Source organism: Osmia lignaria, chromosome 10 (assembly GCF_051020975.1).
Source record: "Osmia lignaria lignaria isolate PbOS001 chromosome 10, iyOsmLign1, whole genome shotgun sequence".
Lineage (NCBI taxonomy): Eukaryota > Metazoa > Arthropoda > Insecta > Hymenoptera > Megachilidae > Osmia > Osmia lignaria.
Window position 1 is genome coordinate 2,925,710 of NC_135041.1, and position 12,100 is coordinate 2,937,809.

General features: G+C 39.6%; 3 long non-coding RNA genes across 8 annotated transcripts; 1 reads left to right on the forward strand and 2 right to left on the reverse strand.

Annotated features, from left to right (window-relative positions):
- The first annotated feature begins 481 nt into the window (after positions 1-481).
- On the forward strand, positions 482-1,273 carry LOC117610923 (uncharacterized). Its single transcript, XR_004583037.2, has 3 exons — positions 482-769; positions 841-1,024; positions 1,137-1,273. It is a non-coding gene; the product is annotated as an uncharacterized LOC117610923 (long non-coding RNA).
- A 180-nt stretch (positions 1,274-1,453) lies between these two features.
- On the reverse strand, positions 1,454-3,749 carry LOC117610922 (uncharacterized). The gene is made up of 3 exons (XR_004583036.2): positions 3,336-3,749; positions 2,497-2,647; positions 1,454-2,379 (listed from the first exon to the last, which is right to left on the reverse strand). It is a non-coding gene; the product is annotated as an uncharacterized LOC117610922 (long non-coding RNA).
- Positions 3,750-7,628: 3,879 nt separating this feature from the next.
- On the reverse strand, positions 7,629-12,100 carry LOC143305732 (uncharacterized). Of its 6 annotated transcripts, none has more exons than XR_013062874.1 (6): positions 11,972-12,100; positions 10,252-10,565; positions 9,997-10,180; positions 9,706-9,884; positions 7,904-8,042; positions 7,629-7,834 (listed from the first exon to the last, which is right to left on the reverse strand). It is a non-coding gene; the product is annotated as an uncharacterized LOC143305732 (long non-coding RNA). The 6 variants fall into 6 exon arrangements; XR_013062876.1 differs by lacking the exon at positions 11,972-12,100 and adding an exon at positions 11,012-11,436 and having other exon boundaries at positions 10,252-10,339; XR_013062875.1 differs by lacking the exon at positions 11,972-12,100 and adding an exon at positions 11,012-11,436 and having other exon boundaries at positions 10,252-10,421.

The following is a 12,100-nucleotide window of genomic DNA, read 5'->3' on the forward strand; positions in this document are numbered from 1 at the left end:
GCGCCGTGACTGCGACCGCTCGACACCGCTAGCTTTAAGGACCGCGCCGTGACCGCGACCGATCGATACCGTTAGCTTTAAGATCGTTAGTTGGTAAGACCGCTTAGATTGATAGGATACCCAGGGTCGTAGCTTTAAGTTAGACTGTAACCATAGAGTTAAATATATCTATTTTCACCCATATCCAACCGACTTATTCATTCGTTCGCCTGAACCCCGGACTTACCGGCTGAGCCGGCAACACCCCGGCGGTAACCCGTTACAAATTGATAAACATGTATATAAGTTAATAAAAACCTTGAAACAAGAGAAATTATTGGAACGAAACCAAAAAGGTTATGTGAAGTCCAGAGAGTAGTCGGGAGTCTGACGACGTTGATTGGCTGAGAGTCTGGGAGTCCGGGAGGCAGATAGAGTAGGGTAGGTGTTGATATATTCAGACCAGACTCCCGCGGTGTTGCCATTTTTACTTCAGCACGGCTAGTACTAGAGTCGGCTATGATTTTTCTTTTCTCTTCTCTTTTTATTTTTTACATCGCGTGCCGTATCTCGCTCGCGACGTAACATATGCAAATGTACTAGTTTGTTTTGTTTCATTAGTAGTGCATAAGTGCTTGACAATACAGAATGACATGGTGCGTAGCATTCTCATCATTGCAAAGTAATATATATCTATTTACCGCAGTAAGATGAGCATATAATAGAGTTTTATCAATATATAATTAAGTTGCAGCCAAAATCACAAGTTAGATATATTTAACATTATTTGGTAAGTAATTTTGTGTTTTAGAGGTATATTACTATCTCTGTGAAATCTATTCACATCTACCATTTCCATAGCCTCTAATTGATTTGAGCAGCTCTCATTACCTTAATTGGATGAAACGGAACAACAATACGCTTGTCTCATAACTAAGGTCAAATAGTTATTTGTAACATTTGACAGGTATAGGTTGGAGTGAAAAATATTTGCAAATTAAATGCAGCTAATTTCTTACAAGATATATCAGGAAGTATGTTTAAGGTAAAGAAATATTATACCTTATTTTTTTCAATACATTCTTCATTCCAAATTAATGTTGTTGAGTACAATGTATCAATAAATAATAATATGATTTCTTTTTCTTTATTTTCAGCATTTATTCAGACATTGATGACAAAATTATAACAAAGAATTTCTGGAGTAGAAAAGTTGAATAGATACATTAAAAATATTTTCCAGCATGGAATGAAATACTAGGACATATAACAAAAACGTACTATGCAAACAGATGCAATTACTTTCTTGCATGATATATCTGGAAATATGTTTAAAGTAAAGAAATATTAAACCTTATTTTCTTCAATACATTCTTTATTCCAAATTAATGTTGTTGAGTAGAGTGTATGAATATATAATAATATGATTTCTCTTTCTTTATTTTCAGCATTTATTCAGATATTGATGCGGAAATTACAATCAAAAAATTATGGAGTGGAAAAGTTGAATAGATGCATTAAAGAAATTAACCAGTGTTGAATGAAATAGTAGGACAAATAACAAAATTTTTGTTATTACATGGTTTTTATAGTCCATGATTTGGAAGACAAACTTATCTAATTTAATACTCCTCCTCTTTGGATAGTTCTGTATCTATCAAGTTTTTCTACTCCATACATTCTTTGTTATAATTTCGTCATCAATGTCTGATTAAATGCTGAAGATAAAGAAAAAGAAATCATATTATTATTTATTGATACATTGTACACAACAACATTAATTTGAAATAAAGGATGTATTGAAGAAAATAAGGTTTGATATTTCTTTTACCTTAAACATATTTCCAGATATATCTTGCGAGATAGTAATTACAGTATTGATCCGTAATAAGCAACAGTTTTCCGGCTGGAAACATGCAAATCTCTATCCCCACCTTATCGTTTAATGTCGCCCGCAAAGTGAGAGGTCCGAGAAATGAGTGAGAAGTCCGTGAAAGCGAGAAGCCGATGTTTTGGGTAATAAATTGTCACGCTCGACTGAGCAGTGACATCGGTTAGTAGAATATTCTATCCTTGTTCAAAAAATAACATCCTTGCTCCGCCGATCACTTTATGATTTGCCGCTACCTCGGATCTCTCACTCGTTTCTCGTGTTCTCTATCGTCCCGTTTCGAGATCAAAGTCGAGCTGAATAGCATACCTGATCCGTAATAAGCAACTGGCCAGACCCGAGCGTGTTGCTTATTATGAAGCAATTCTGTACATCTTTTTTCAAGGTACGTTTTTGTTATTTGACCTAGTATTTCATTCCACACTGTTTAATTTCTTTAATGGATTTATTCAACTTTTCTACTCCATCATTTTTTGCTTATAATTTCCCCATCAATGTTTGAACAGGTACTGAAAATATAGAAAAAGAAATCATATTATTATATATTGATACATTGTACTCAACAACATTAATTTGAAATAAAGCATGTACATATTGAACAAAAGAAGGTTTAATATTTCGTATACCTTAATCATATTTCCAGATATATCTTGCAAGAAAGTAATTGCATTTCTGTTTTGAGAACATACTTCTGTTATTTGTCCTGGTATTTGATTGGAAACTCTGTACGTTCTGTCTATCTTCTTTGATTGTAGTTTCGTTAGATCATGATAATCCCTGTAAAAGTATATAATTACATAGAAATAAGATTACTCACTTCAAGGAATTTAGTTCCACAGTTACTTTAGTGGTCAACATCAAAAGTAAGTACATACATTGTTAGATTTTACAAAACATTTTCAACAAATAGATAGAATTGTGGTCAAAACTATGATTCTAAACGAAGAAGCATAAAGCTAATTGAAGCATAAAATAACTAAAAAAATTCATTAAATGCATGCTATAAACGTGGATTAAAGTAGGAGTTTATTTCTTTTATAAATCACGATCAGATTGTGGGTGATCATCAATGACATGTCGCAGGATTCAACTTATGGGAACTTCAAACATTAAATCCCATTAAAAAAAGACCCGTTCCATGTTCATTGATTTCTCTTCAAATCTCCTTATCCTTCCTTATGAGATAAAAAATCATCATGTTTATGATGCATTTTCCTTACTATATACATACTTACATTCAAATTAATAATTAAAATATATGATACATAATATTAATATAAAAAGCCTATTCTGTCAAATATTCAATTCTTTCTGTAAAGTCTTACACTCTAACCTATACCTGTCAAACGTTACACATAACTTTTTGACCTTACTTATTAGCAGATATTGATATCTTAATAACTACCTTGTGATTATTCCTCTACTCTAACCTATACCTGTCAAACGATATGCACAATTTACTGACCGTAGTTGTTTTATTTTATGGAACAAGCGTATCGGCGATTCGTTACCCTCAATTAATGTAACGATAGCAGCTCAAATCAATTAGAGACTGTGGAAATGGAAAACCCACAAGAATTCACAATAATGCCGGATTGTCAAAAACTGGACATCTCGTTTCTTACACGATTTTGTCAAAATATATTAGAATGTTGCGCACAAACGTCGATAAAAACTCCACATACATATTAAATTTACTTTCCAATTTAATATGTAATCACATACTGCATTATATGGAATGCACACGCATTCAAATAGCATAGGAATTTGAATCGACGAACAATACCACGATCTACAGGTTTCCAAAAGCAATGATATTGTAATGTTGCGAACCTCGCCTGTATGTATGTGTGGAATATCGAGTGAATTTAGCTGCAAGCTTGTAATCACAAGCATTGAACGTGTAACGTGAAACGTTATCACGTGAATATGTTTAGAGTGGTGTGGCGACACTGCCATGGGAATATTTATCGATAGTCTATTGTATCGATATGTCTTGAACGTTCTTTGAGGACCTTTGTATCGATGGTCATAAATTAAGAGCGAAATTCGAACATCGTCTATGCATACCCTTATATAAATAGACAAAGAGTAAATTGTAAACCCCTCGACGTGGGTGATAGAGCTGAGAGAAGGCCGGAAGTCCAGAGAATGGAATAGTTTCACTTTGAAAATTCCTAAAAAACTAATTTATGATAGAACATAGCCAATTCGTTGTTTTCGACCAAGTCATGAACGGTCGTTAAGGGTTACGAAGTCATTTTCGATATCCTGTCTTTTCATGCACTCTAAGAGGGTCGTAAATTTCCTCAAGAGTTGCTTTGGCAAATACAAGGTCTTGTCGTTTCCTATTTTCTCTGGGTCCCACGCTTTCTCGTAGCACATGTGCGCTGCAACGTTCTAGCGTCTTGGCGGAGCGCCTCCACTTCCACGCGCTTGAGGGTGGACCACAGCCAGGAGAAGGGGCCCACACGAGACAGGGTGGACTCCTCCACCATTGGACGAGGGATGATCCTGAGGGAGGATCCAGGATCCACCAAGGAAGGGGCATCGACCGACAACGCGCGAAGATCTCCTCCGCCAAGCGCAGAATTGTCAAAATGATTTTGTCACTCGTTACGAACAAGTCGTTCTCACTCAGAAGGGTCTAAGCCTTAATAACGCAAAGTTTAAAGTTCCGATTTAAATTGAAATACAAAGTATTAAAGTACTCTAAACAAAATTACAGTTTATTATTTTGTATATCCGCGCCTTGAGAGCGGAGCGCCTCTGCGCTCCACGGACTGTCACACCTGCACCTAAATCCCCGAATATCCCTATTTTTCCGCGACGGACACGCAACAAATGAAATGTAATATGGTGTAGCGTGTCCGTCGCGGAAAATAGGGATATTCGGGGATTTAGGTGCAGGTGTGACAGTCCGTGGAGCGCAGAGGCGCTCCGCTCTCAAGGCGCGGATATACAAAATAATAAACTGTAATTTTGTTTAGAGTACTTTAATACTTTGTATTTCAATTTAAATCGGAACTTTAAACTTTGCGTTATTAAAGCTTAGACCCTTCTGAGTGAGAACGACTTGTTCGTAACGAGTGACAAAATCATTCTGACAATTCTGCGCTTGGCGGAGGAGATCTTCGCGCGTTGTCGGTCGATGCCCCTTCCTTGGTGGATCCTGGATCCTCCCTCAGGATCATCCCTCGTCCAATGGTGGAGGAGTCCACCCCGTCTCGTGTGGGCCCCTTCTCCTGGCTGTGGTCTACCCTCAAGCGCGTGGAAGTGGAGGCGCTCCGCCAAGACGCTAGAATGTTGCAGCGCACATGTGCTACGAGAAGGCGTGGGACCCAGAGAAATTAGGAAACGACAAGACCTTGTACTTGCCAAAGCAACTCTTGAGGAAATTTACGACCCTCTTAGAGTGCATGAAAAGACAGGATATCGAAAAAGACTTCGTAACCCTTAAGGACCGTTCGTGACTTGGTCGAAAACAACGAATTAGCTATGGTCTATCATAAATTAGTTTTTTAGGAATTTTCAAAGTGAAACTATTCCATTCTCTGGACTTCCGGCCTTCTCTCAGCTCTATCACCCACGTCGAGGGGTTTACAATTTACTCTTTGTCTATTTATATAAGGGTATGCATAGACGATGTTTGAATTTCGCTCTTAATTTATGACCATTGATACAAAGGTCCTCGAAGAACATTCAAGACATATCGATACAATAGACTATCGATAAATATTCCCATGGCAGTGTCGCCACACCACTCTAAACATATTCACGTGATAACGTTTCACGTTACAATGGCGACGATGCCATAAGAGTATGGTTGCAGCATGTCTGCATTATGTTATATCAATGCTCATAAATTAGGAGCCAAAATTCAAAGGAATAAACAAATAAAAGATAGGACACTGTAAACCTTTCAGCGCGGGTGATCGTGCTGGGAGAGAGTTGGAAATCCGAAAAAATAAGACTGTCACACTTGAAGTTTCTAAGAAACTAATTTATTGCGGGCCGTATCTAATTCGTTACTCTTAACGAAAATCATGTTGGTTCTTGAAACTGTCGAAGTATCTTCGACATCCTGCTTACTTACAAAGGGTCGTAAATTCTCTTAAGGGTTGCCTTGGCTCGCTAGCGCGAGACCATTTTATCTTTCGTTCTCTCTGGATCCCACGCTTTCTCTTAGCACGTGTACATGGAATCGTTCTCGAGTCTTGGTGGAGCACCACCATCTTCCACTCGCCTAAGGATGGACCGAAGCCAGGGAGAGGGACCGCTTCTGGACAGGGATGAGCTCCTCCACCATTGGGCCAGGGATGATCCTGAGAGAGGATTCAGGATCCAGCGAGGAGGGGATGGCAGCCAACATCGATCGAAGATCTTCACCGCCAAGCTCAGATCGATTCCAAGCTTCAAACCGCCTGCATACATTTTTGTCAAAGTTATAGTCACGAAATAAAGTCGTATAAATTTTTATTTCCTACGCAAAGGTATTTTGATTTATTAAAAGCCGCGTCGCGAGCAGAGCGCTGAAGCGCTCCACGGGCACCTTACCCACGTTCGGCAAATCCTAAATTCCCTAGAACACTAAATCCACACGCAACAGTAACGTGAAATGTTATCACGTGAATATGTTTAGAGTGTTATGGCGACACTGCCATGGGAATATTTATCGACAGTCTGTAGTATCGATATGTCTCGAATATCAGTCGAGGACCTTTTGTATCGAAGGTCATAAATTAAGAACGAAATTCAAACATCATCTGCGCGTACACTTATATAAATAGACAAAGATTACATTGTAAACCCTCGACGTGAGTGATCGAGTTGAGAGAAGGCCGGAAATCTAGAGAATGGAATAGTTTCACTTCTAAAATTCCTAAACGACTAATTTATGATAGACCATAGCCAATTCGTTGTTTTCGACCAAGTCACGAACGGTCCTTAAAAGTTACGAAGTCTTTTCCGATATCCTGTCTATTCATGCACTCTAAGAGGGTCGTAAATTTCCTCAAGAGTTGCCATTTGGCAAGTACAAGGTCTTGTCGTTTCCTATTTTCTCTGGGTCCCACGCTTTCGCGTAGCACATGTGCGCTGCAACGTTCTAGCGTCTTGGCGGAGCGCATCCACTTCCACGCGCCTGGTGGTGGACCACAGGCAGGAGAAGGGGCCTACACAGGACGGGGTGGACTCCGTTACCATTGGACGAGGGATGATCCTGAGGGAGGATCCAGGATCCACGAAGGAAGAGGCATCGACCGACATCACGCGAAGATCTCCTCCGCCAAGCGCAGAACGATTAGAATGATTTTGCCAACTAAAATCGACGGATCCTTCTCACGTGTAGTTATAACGCATCTTAAAACCATAGTCTTCAAGACTGTTTAAATAAAGAGTTCGAATATTAAATCATAGTCAAAAGTGAACAACAGTTTGTTTATTTCATTTTCGCGCTTTGCGAGCGGAGCGCCTCCGCGCTCCACGGATTCACCTTACCTGCGCCTTTCAATCCCCAAAAATCCCTATTTTCCGCGAACAGACACGCAACATATTTGGTGACAGCGGTGAGATAAGTTCAAAAAAGTGGGGATATACATTTAAAAGCGGGATAAACGTTCGAAAGGTGACAATTTAAAAGGTGATAATTCGGAGAAAGCAATTACAACAGTGAAGTAACTGAATAGTTAAATAAAGTGATTGTGACAGACTTATGTATACTTAAATTACTTTATCAGCTCGCGGGTGTGTATTAAAAAGTTAATTAAACATTCTACAAACTATTTTATTAAACTGTTACATTATAAATAAGTGGACAAAGTTTAGTGCAACTTCTCCCTCTTGGGTTTTGGCGCGGTTTCCCCAAGAGCGAAGGGTAAATACCAGAGACAGGTGATTTCGGCTGTCGTGCATGCCATCCACCGAAATCACACGCACCTCGTCCACGTCATCGTTGAATCATTCCTGGAGCATAAGAGAGGACGAAATAAAATCCAGAGACCTGAACGGACTTCTCACAGAGCTGAGGCCTACCTGAAGCAGCTGACTGCGGACGGATTTTACTGGAGTACCTGTTGCTGAATTGGGGACTATCGAGTCGAAGTAGTAAAGGACCTTCCCGTAAATCGAGGTCAACCGGATCAATGGGTCGTCAACGGACGGAGCCGTACACCTGTGAAAGAAGCAACAGTTAAACAAAACTTTAAGTGGCTTCTTGCGGATTATCAATTGATCGTTGTAACAGAACTGTAAGTCTAGAATATAAGCAATTAGACTGTAGAATATTGGTTTGTAATCGTTAATTCTAATTCGATAAGATGCCGCCGTATTTAAAGAAATTATTAAGGGCCAGAAGGAAAAAGAGTCGCAAAAATAGTCTGCGTGGTGCCAATGTCATGTTTGTAGAGGATGTTTCGGTGGAATCTCCCTGCATAGAGTCTTCTTTTTCTTTGCATAATATTGAGCCTCGATTGTAAGAGTCATCTCTTGTACCTGTTCAGTCTACGATACAGAGTTGGAGTGAGACGGGAGGCGTATCAATTCCTTCTAGTAGTACGGCTAATAACACGTTAATGATTCCACCTAGACCACTACCTTATAACGTGTTAGATTCTTCTTCAGATGCGAATGAGCATCCGGCAAATAATTTTAGTCTAGACCAGGCATGGGCAGCTAGTAGTAAATGGAGCCGGAGCGCTCTCCGGCGAGCTCAAAGCAGAGCGTGAACCGAACCAAGCAGCGGAGAAATATCCCCACTCCGTAGCATCTCGAGGTTACGCAGTCGAGGCATGTATGTGTGACGTTCTCTGTCGAACGCCACACATTCGTATCACCTCACCGCTTGCTGCCCCACCACTTCGAAAGAGCGAATCAGTAGAGTAACGTGCGCTCCCAAACAGTGTCGCTGTCAGACGCGCTCTTTGAGCCGGTTTCGTGCCCATACCTGGTCTAGACTCATTGCAACCTTCCAAAGGCAATACGACTCAGGACGTGGTCACGACACCGCCTGAGCTTCCAAAAACCTTTACTCGTACCCAATATGACGTAGTAAAAAGTTTTATTCCTCATTTCGATGGAAAGCCATCCCAAGTAAGCCATTTTATTGCCCAATGTAGGCTTGCCGACACCTTAGCCAAACCCGAGGATAAAACTCTTTTACTTGCTATAATTCGGAATCGAATGCAACATCGGGTTTATAGGGGCATAGTGGGTGATAACGATCCAAGAACTGTGGAGGAGTTGATAGCTCTAATCAAATCCACGTTTGCTCAAAGTTTTAATTTAAACGATACTCAAAATGAGTTGAAGGCTGTATATCGTCGTGAAAGCGAAACAATAGAAGAGTACGGATTTCGGGTAAACGATATTTTAGATCGCAGAGTACAAGCGGCGAAGAAGTATTTAAATTCAGAGGAATTTGGGGGTGTAAAAAAATTGCTCATGACAAGTGCGGTGATTGGATTTTTAGGAGGATTGCGGAACGACGTTAGATAATACTTTACGACCCCTACAACTTTTGTTTTAGTCATTTTCCGTGGAAATGCGTTCTAATCGAGATAATAGGGGGGTCTCACACTTTTAGAATACCCTGTATATCTCAAGAACGGTTTATTTGCTAGTTCTGAAAATGGCCTCATTCGATTTCTCGTCCCTCACTATAAATCCAAAGTTTGATCGTCCTGGGGGGGGGGGGGGGGGGGGGGGGGGGGGGTGCCTTTCGGAAGTATACACAACACAATATATTGTCGGACCACAGGTAATTAATATTATTTAGTACAATTGTCAAAAAATTTAGTGAATGTATTGAAGAAAATAAGGTTTAATATTTCTTTTACCATAAACATATTTCCTGATATATCCTGTGAGAAAGTAATTGCATCTGTTTTCAGAGTATGCTTTTCTTATTTGTCCCAGTATTGCATTCCACACTGTATAATATCTTTAATGGATTTATTCAACATTTCTGCGCCATAATTTTTTGATTGTAATTTGCTCGTCAATGTCTGAATAAATGCTGAAAATAAAGAAGAAGAAATCATATTATTACATATTGCTACATTATACTCAACAACATTAATTTGGAATAAAGAATGTATTGAAGAAAATAACGTTTAACATTTCTTTACCTTAAACATACTTCCAGATATATCTTGTAAGAAAGAAACTGCATTCAATTTCCACATTTCTTTCACTCTAACCTTTACCTGTCAAATGTTACAAATAACTATTTGACCTTAGTTATGAGACAAGCGTATTGTTCTTCCGTTTCATCCAATTAAGGTGATGAGAGCCACTCAAATCAATTAGAGGCTGTGGAAATGGTAGATGTGAATAGATTTCACAGCGATAGTAATATACCTTTAATGCACAAAACTACTTACCAAATAAGGTTAAATATGTATATCCAACTTTTAATGTTGGCTGCAGCTTAATTACTTATTGATAAAACTCTGTTATATGCTGCTCTTACTGCGGTAAATAGATAGATATTACTTTGCAATAAGAATGCTACGCACCATGTCATGGCGCATTTTCAAGCACTTATGCACTACTAATGAAACAAAACAAACTAGTACATTTGCATAATTAGGCAATATTATCGTATCTTTTGTCCTATTACATGCAATACGTGGATGAATGATCCTCTGATATCTTAATAACCACCTTGTAAATATTCCTCTACTCTAACCTATACCTGTCAAACGATATACATAATTTACTAATCTTACAAGGGAACATCGGGGACTGATACACTCCGATTTTGATGAAACTTTGCATAAATATTTATTAGACCTGTTTATGAAGATAACTGTAATTCGTTGGTGCCCGGTTGTCAGTTTGAGGGAGATATCAACCCTTTTATCCGAACCGCCCTTTCCATATACGTGCTTATAAATCGTAAACAACAAAAGATATAAAAAAATAGTTGAAATAAAAGTTATACCGTGTTACGTCCCGTCTTGCGGGGCGTTTATTATATGCTAAATCCTAGATACGGGTTCTGCCGCTTAAAGCGCTAAGGCGCACCTTGACCTACCTTTCAAAGATAAGGGGGTATAGGATGGGAGACCGGGGATCAAAATACGCGATTCAGGTTATTCGAATGTGTAAGTGTATTTCAATTTGGCTTGTCTTACATACCCTTCGCTGTCTTCGGGTGTCGTCAGCAAATGCTTCTCTTGCACGCGTCGGTCACTCACACAAGAGGTCTCGCTTTACACTTAGTACGCGGATTCGACGGAACACTAGACTCGCGGCGCGTGGCTACGACTCGACCTTGGAAGATGCAAGCGGTTGGTGGTGGTCCTGCACAGCACACGGATGCACTCCTGGAGCTTGTCCTATTATGGGCCTGGAACGTCAGACCTCGGGGATACACTCGTGTTGAACCGTCGGCCGAGCACGTCGTTGATGATCTTCCTGGTTTCGAGTCTAGCCAAAACGCGGGTTGCGAACGAGCAGAACTTCGTCTCTGCTTTACGCTATCACCGAACTGTGTTACTTGCGTCGCGCCGATAACTTATACTCCAAAAAGGGGAGTAGGTCACGCTCTTTGCTTGCGAAAACCTGCAAGCAAAGGGTTTTCGCCATCGCATTCCGCGAGTTCCCTGATTTCGTATCGCGGGCGTCGCTAAGCGAGGAAATGCTGATGTTTTGCGGATTCCAGAGCAAGACCTCTTTGGAATGGCGAAAGACGAAAATGGGTTACACCTAGGGACGTAACAACCGCTTCTTGAGGTCTATAAAGCTGCGTGTAAGTTTTTTTTTAAATCATCTTTTTTGCAAAATTGAATTCCCCCTCCCCCTCCGTTTTGAAAAACTTCACGCAGTTTTATAGACCTCAAGAAACGGTATAACTTTTATTTCAACTATTTTTTTATATCTTTTGTTGTTTACAATTTATAAGCACGTATATAGAAAGGGCGGTTCGGATAAAAGGGTTGATATCTCCCTCAAAGTGAAAAACGGGCACCAACGAATTACAGTTATCTTCATAAACAGGTCTAATAAATATTTATGCAAAGTTTCATCAAAATCGGAGTGTATCAGTCCCCGATGTTCCCTTGTTAGCTGTTTTATGAAACAAGCTTTGCTACACACCATGCTAAGTCGAATTGTCAAAAACTGGACATCTCGTTTTTTAATGTTGCGCACAAGACTCAATAAAAACTGCACTTATACATTAAATTCACTTCGAAATTTAATATCTTTGATCACATGTGTAATCAC